Below are 7,706 nucleotides of genomic sequence, written 5' to 3' on the forward strand. Positions count from 1 at the left end.
TGGAGAAATTTCTATTAAGCAAGAGCAATCAATTACATTTCTTCTACTTTTTTTTATTATGTTACTGGCAAAAAGTGAACAGCTGGTAGAGGAAAGTCTCTAGCAACCTTTTGCCAGTTTCATTACCGTTTGTCACAATTTAACCCAGTAAGTTAGGGTAAGGCCCAAGTATTATTTATAACGCTTTGAATTTATTATACATCAAACACACCATAACATTATGATTTAGCACTTCTACACCCATCAGGTTTTTAAATGCAGAGAACAGACTCAGCCAATATATTATTTATTTCATGCTACTTGCCTCAGCTGTAAGAATCCATCCGAAGTGCTTTTGGACGGGTATCAATATAGGAGATATAATTTTACTGTAGGGATTATTATTATTTTTAGTTCAGTTTGACTATCAGGCGTCCTAGTAGATTAAGCAAGGATGTGAAAAGTGTGAGCTCCGTGGAATAAAAAAGCTAGCTTAACTTATTTGTTGATTTACTTGCAATGGAGACTTATAGTTTAAGAAAGGGGGAAACTATTGAATTCTAAATAGTTGTTAAAGAATTTGTATGCTGCATCAGTTAGAGCAGTGTTTCTCAACCTTGGCAACTTGAAGATGTCCGGACTTCAACTCCCAGAGTTCCCCAGCCAGCATTCGCTGGCTGGGGAATTCTGGGAGTTGAAGTCCGGACATCTTCAAGTTGCCAAGGTTGAGAAACACTGAGAATTCTGGGAGTTGAAGTCCACAGGACTTAAAGTCACCAAGGTTGAGAAACACTGAGTTAGAGTTTACCTCAGTGGGGAGATAATTTACAGGCCAAATCCAAAGAGCAATTTCCATTTGTAAATGGGCGTTTTCCCAATTCCCATCTTCCTTGTAGATAGACAGATCTATGTTATTGAAAACCTTTTATATCATTCATAGGCGAGAGAGGGGCCGGGTGCTGGAGGCTGCGCCGGCTGAGGCGGAGCTTAAGAGGCCGCGATTTCATCATGCGGAAGGCCGCGCCTGCCCCTCGCTCCGCCTGCCTGCCTTCGGCCGCGCCGCTCCATGCCGTGGCGCTTTAGCGTCTCGGTGGGCCGCCTCCTCCTCGTCAGCAGCAGCGCCCGTTTTGTGGCCGCCCTCCTGCCCCGCGCCTCGCTTCACGCGGCCCGCTCATCCTCCGCCGCCGCGGCCTCCAGCACCCGGCCCCTCTCTCGCCGCCCGACCCCGCCGCATCCCGGCCCCGGCATCGTCTCCAGCATGGACGGACCCGTCGCCGAAGCGCTCCTGGCGCCGCTCAGGCAGGCGGTGCGGCAGCAGGGAGAGTTTGTTCGGAAGTTGAAGGATGACAAGGCTCCTCAGATGGACGTGGACAGGGCCGTGGCCGAGCTCAAAGCTCGGAAGAGACTCCTAGAAGCCAAGGAGCTGGCTCTGCAGCCTAAGGATGACCTTGTGGACAGGCTTAAAATGGAAGACACCTTGAAGCGGAGGTTTTTCTACGACCAAGCCTTTTCCATTTATGGAGGGGTGAGTGGCCTGTATGACTTTGGCCCTGTGGGTTGTGCTTTGAAGAACAACCTAATACAAGCCTGGAGGCAGCACTTCATCCAGGAGGAGCAGATTTTTGAGATAGATTGCACCATGCTGACGCCTGAAGCTGTTCTGAAGACCTCTGGACACGTGGACAAATTTGCAGACTTCATGGTGAAAGATGTAAAAAGTGGGGAATGCTTCCGAGCTGATCACCTCCTGAAGGCCCATTTGCAGAAGATGATGTCGGACAAGAAGGGCGCCGCGGAGAAAAAGATGGAAATGGAGAAGGTGATCACGCAGCTGGACAACTACAATCAGGAACAGCTTGCGGATCTGTTTGTCAATTACAATGTGAAGTCCCCCCTAACTGGAAATGACCTGACTGCTCCGGTGTCTTTCAACCTCATGTTCAAGACCTCTATTGGCCCAGGAGGAAACATGGCTGGATATTTGAGGCCAGAAACCGCCCAGGGAATCTTTCTGAACTTCAAACGCCTTTTGGAATTCAACCAAGGCAAACTGCCTTTTGCTGCTGCTCAGATTGGCAATTCTTTCCGGAACGAAATCTCTCCTCGCTCAGGTCTCATCAGGGTCAGGGAATTCACAATGGCAGAAATTGAACATTTTGTGGACCCCAGGGAAAAATGTCATCCTAAATTTCAAAATGTAGCCGACCTCCGCATCCTCTTGTATTCTTCCAAAGCCCAGACCAGCGGGGAACCAGCCCGTGTCATGTGTTTGGGGGATGCTGTTGAGCAGGGTGTGATCAACAATTCCGTCCTGGGCTACTTCATTGGCCGGATCTACCTCTACCTCATCAAAGTTGGCATCTCTCCAGAGAAGCTTCGTTTCCGGCAGCACATGGAGAATGAGATGGCTCATTACGCCTGTGACTGCTGGGATGCGGAGACCAAAACCTCCTACGGTTGGATCGAAATTGTTGGCTGCGCTGATCGCTCCTGCTACGACCTCTCCTGCCACGCCAGAGCCACCAAAGTCCCTCTCGTTGCTGAGAAGCTTTTGAAGGAGCCGAGAATCGCCAACGTTGTTCAGTTTGAAGCCAACAAGGGAGCCATAGGGAAGGCGTACAAGAAGGATGCTAAGCTGGTGCTGGAGTATCTCGCCATCTGTGACGAGTGTTACATCAGTGAGATGGAGACGCAGCTGAACGAAAAAGGGGAATTTACGATTGAGACAGAAGGGAAAACCTTTCAGATAACAAAGGACATGGTTGGCGTGAAAAGATTCCAGAAAACCTTGCATGTGGAAGAGATTGTCCCCAACGTGATTGAACCTTCATTTGGGCTTGGAAGAATCATGTATTCGATATTTGAGCATACATTCCGCATCAGAGAGGGAGATGAACAGCGAACGTACTTCAGCTTTCCTGCTGTGGTGGCTCCTTTCAAATGCTCAGTTCTCCCTTTAAGTCAGAACCAGGAATTCATTCCGTTTGTGAAGGAACTCTCTGAAGCTCTGACCAGGAATGGGGTCTCCCACAAAGTGGATGATTCTTCTGGATCCATCGGTCGGCGGTATGCGAGGACGGATGAAATCGGGGTGGCGTTCGGGATCACAGTTGACTTTGACACCGTCAACAAGACCCCCCACACAGCTACCTTAAGAGATCGCGACTCCATGCGGCAGATACGGGCTGAAATCTCAAAGCTGCCAGTCCTGGTGGGCGACCTGGCCAATGGCAACATAACTTGGGCTGACGTGGAGGCCAGGTACCCTCCCTTCGAGGGTCAAGAGACAGGGAGAAAGGACGCGATGGAGGGCTGAAGCTAATGCCGGGAAGGAAACCTCCTCATGAAGTCCACTTTTAATTGTCCGCGTAATAGAGGCTTTATGATGTGTATTATTTGACATGGCTTTGTCCGCACACCCAGCCCCCCCTGGTTATCCAGTCCCTGGTCTCTGCCTGATTTTAACTCCCATCTCCAATAACCCCAATTAAAATGGCTTAAGACATGCCAGGTTCTCTTAGCGTCAAGTCTCTTCTGTGTAAAAGAGGCCACCAGTTTGTTCTAGTGCAGGGGTCTCCAAGCTTGGCCACTTGTGGACTGCAGCTCCCAGAATTCCTCAGTTAGCAGGAGAATTATGGGAGTTGAGTTTCGTCTTAAAGCCGTCAGGTTTGGAGACCCCTGGTCTAGTGCTTAAGACACCAAGGTAGAATCAAGACTTCACGTCCCATCCTAGCCATGAAAGCCAGGTGGGCTGACCTTGGGCCAGTCACTCTCTCAGCTCAACTCACCTCACAGGGTGGTTGTTGTGGGGAAAATAAGAGGAAGGTATGTTGGGTATGTTTGCCACCCTATTTGTTAAAAAAAAATTAAGGGATAAAAAATAAATAGCTGTCAGACAGGGAGGGGGTGCCGGTCTACTTCTGTTGTTTAGCATTGCCTGTAAATAAACGTGTTTGACTTACGGTTACCTCAGACGCCTCCCACCTGGTTCTTTCCGAGAATCTAACAATTCATAGTCCAAAACAAACCTGGAGCACTAAATATGAAGTCTCTCTAGCTTCTGAAACGTTTTTGAAACCTAGAATGTATGAATATTTTAAAGAAAGATAAAACTTTGAAGAACGGATTGCTGAAAAACACAATAAAATCCTTGCATTTAGAGACCTGGTAATTCACTTCAGGCAGTCAGAATAGAATAGCTGTCTGCAATCTGGTGCCCTCTAGGGGTATTAAACACTATATTAATTCCCGAATTAACTCCTTAACTCCTTAGTTCCTGGGATGATGTCAAAGATTGACTGAGATTTATGGGAATTTAGGGCTAGCACAGTTGGAGGCCAAGCAAAAACTGTGGTGGGTAAGCCAGTATATTTCACAAGATTTTTTTTTCTCATTCATAGCAATTTCCCAAGGCATTGCTTCATCAAAAGAACATCAAAAGAACAGCCGGCATTTCTGGAGAATTCTCAAGTACAAAGAGGTATCTCATGGTTTTGGAAACTAATCAGCACATAAATTCAATTCAGTGTGGGCATCTGATCAATGTGATCATTCCAACTCATGTGATTAGAGAAGCAATTAAATCAAATAACCTTTGTAGGTAAAAAAAACAACCCAAAGAGTTAAACTTGGCAAAAATGCAAAGCATATTTAAAAAGACAATTCTCCCTGAAAAATAAAGAGAATAGATTTCCCTCAGAAAACTGCCTCCAGGGGCAGTCTAAGAGTTTATTTATTAATTTCTGTCACACCCTTTACAAATAATTCAAGTGGCAAACATATCCAAACACCTTCTTCCTCCCACTTTCACACAACAACAACTCTATGAGGCTGAGAGACAGTGACTGGCCCAAAGTCACCCAGCTGGCTAAAGTGGGACTTGAACTTTCGAGCTCCCACTTTCTAGCCTGGTACCTTAACCACCAGACCAAACTGGATCTCACAGAGTTGCTGTTGTGGGAGAGAGAGGAGGAGGAAGGGGTGTTGAATATGTTTGCCACCTTCAGTTATTTGTAAAATTAAATAAATAAGTACCCAAGACAAGCGTAAGAAATGGAAATGGAATTTGTTTAATTTGGCCCTTGTTGATAATGGCACAAAGCATATGTTTTGCCTTAACTTAGAAACAAAGGGCAGTGGTGATACATGGAAACAAGTCAATTACTTAATAAAATATTGTGTCCCGTCAAATGTGCGCTCGACAACAGCACACCGACAAAACCGCTGAGAAAACCGTGAGTTCGAAATCGCGCCCACAAAAGGGCACCGACAAATGCGCGCCGACAAAAGTGTGATTAGGGTTAGGGTAAGGGTTAGGGTTAGGGTTCTTACATTGTTTTCGTGCTGTTTGTTGATGGCACGCTTTTGTCGGCGAGCATTTGTCGGCATTTGTTGGCGCCCTTCTGTGGGCGCAATTTTGACCTCGCAGTTTTCTCGCCGCGGTTTTGTCGGGCGCGCTTTTGTCGAGCGCGCATTTGTCAGTGAACCATAAAATATATGGTCCTGATATTCAGTGCTGCAAAGTTTTAAAATTTGAATGCCTCTACTTAATATGATTTTTTTCCCCTGGCTAGACATCCCAAAATATTATGAGCCACCCGAATTTAAACACATAGTAGATATAATTTTCTGCTGAATTTTGGACCAAGGTATGTTCATTCTAATTTAAAAGGTTTGGAATTGGAAAAAAAAATACAATAACCAAGGAATGAATGGAAGAATAATATAACACTTTCAATCATTGTCAAATATTTAATTATATTCACGTGTTCCCTTGAAGGAAGATATGTCTGTTCTGCTGCTTTTTATACACATTTCAATTTCAATATGTTAAAGGTTTCTCTCTTTTTAAATCATTTCCTACATTTCCGATGTTGAAACTTCAGCATTAATGTTTATATATCCAAAATGTCCTTATTTTTTAAAAGCCAAATGACATGGTCTCAAAATATGAAATGATTACTGACCTAATAAATACCATATGGCCATTAGGAAGTAGAATAACCTACAAAGACCTCAATAAGTATTTTGTAATACAGATGCAAGGACTAGAGATTAAAAAGTATTACTCAATTATCATTTATCCATTTAATGAAACAGCAACCTTTACTAAAGCAAAACAAAAAAAAGACAAAAGACATGGGACCTACAATATATTCCAGGCAGTGACATTTATTTTGGATAGTATCTAGATCAAATGATATGAAAAATATGTGATAAAGACATACAGAAATGCTAAACTTGAGGAATTTGGAAGTTAGCTGGAATAAAAGGAAAGATAAAGAATTGAACCAATGATAGGAGAATTTGTCATCCTGAAATTAGGTTCTCTGTGATCGTGACCCGTCAAAACCACGGTCGACAAAAGCGCGCTCGACAAAAGCGTGTATGTGATGTCATCACAGCGCGACGAAAAAAATTAAAAATTGAAATAAAAATAAAATTAAAGCAAGCCGATTCACATAAAGGTAAGGGTTAGGGTTAGGGTTAGGGTTAGGGTTAGGGTTACGTTAAGCATTAGGGTTACGTTTAGCGTTAGGTTAAGGGTTAGCGTTAGGTTTAGCGTTAGGTTAAGGGTTAGGTTTAGGGTTAGGTTAAGGGTTAGGGTTAGGTTTAGGGTTAGGTTTGGGGGGGTTAGGGTAAGGTTTTCGCTTTAATTTTAAATTTACCGCTCACAGCGCGATGTTTTTGTCGCGCTGTGATGACGTCACATACGCGCTTTCGTCGAGCGCGCTTTTGTCTACCGCGGTTTTGTGGTGGAACCCTCTGATTTGTCTGATAGGTGCCACTATCAAGGCCTCCAAAGAGTATCAGAGTACAAGTAGGATGTCTCTCAACACCTCACTCGGACATATGGCCTCTGGTTCAGGGGTGAAATTCAGCAGGTTCTGACAGGTTCTGGAGAACTGATAGAGGAAACTTTGAGTAATTCGGAGAACTGGCAAACACCATCTCTGGCTGGCCCCAGAGTGGGGTGGGAATGGAGATTTTGCAACATTCTCCCACCAAGAGTGGGGAGGGAATGGGGATTTTGCAGTATCCTTCCCCTACCACACCCAGCAAGCCATGCCCACAGAACCGGTAGTTAAAAAAAACAATGAGTTTCACCACTGCTCTGGTTGCAGCATCAAACTCAAACATTTTAAATGTCCACCTAACAATGAGGTGTCCCATGTTTCTGGCTTTTGGAAGAAACAATTTGTATGGAAAATATATTAAGTACTGGAATCATTTCTCAATGGTCTACAAAGGTTTGGCCTTTGAGCATCACATATTCATTAGCTTCTCTTTACTTGATTTCGTTGGGAGCCTTCTTTCATTCTTCTCTCCCATTGTTCCTAATTGCATAATGTTGTGTTAATCTATTTCTGATCTCTGACTCATAATTTCCTGAATTTAATATTTTCAGGGCTTGACAGAAGTATCATTTTAATTGCTCTGAGATTCAAACGCTTGTTCATGGTGCATTTATGTACTCAAAACACCTGCAGGGCACCATGCCTTTAATTTATATTAGATTAGCAAGTTTAACTTGTTTTGAAATACTAATTATATTAGTATAAGCATATATTCTGTGTACATCATTTGGATTGGAAAAACACAGTGAACTCTTAATCCTTCTCCCACTTTGTTGACTAACAATATCAAAATAATAAGCACATATAATTTTCCTCATTTATGGATAAAACTGACAAATGATATATTCAATCTGGCTTCTGAGTTTTAAA

The 7,706-nt window shown here is 43.9% G+C and overlaps 1 pseudogene; it reads left to right on the forward strand.

Moving 5' to 3' along the window:
* The first annotated feature begins 1,031 nt into the window (after positions 1-1,031).
* Positions 1,032-3,946, forward strand: LOC148045201 (glycine--tRNA ligase pseudogene; annotated as a pseudogene).
* Positions 3,947-7,706: the final 3,760 nt, after the last annotated feature.

The sequence above is a fragment of the Thamnophis sirtalis genome, unplaced genomic scaffold (genome assembly GCF_051295495.1).
Source record: "Thamnophis sirtalis isolate CommonGarterSnake01/CBP01778 unplaced genomic scaffold, rThaSir2_p1.2 scaffold_6, whole genome shotgun sequence".
Lineage (NCBI taxonomy): Eukaryota > Metazoa > Chordata > Lepidosauria > Squamata > Natricidae > Thamnophis > Thamnophis sirtalis.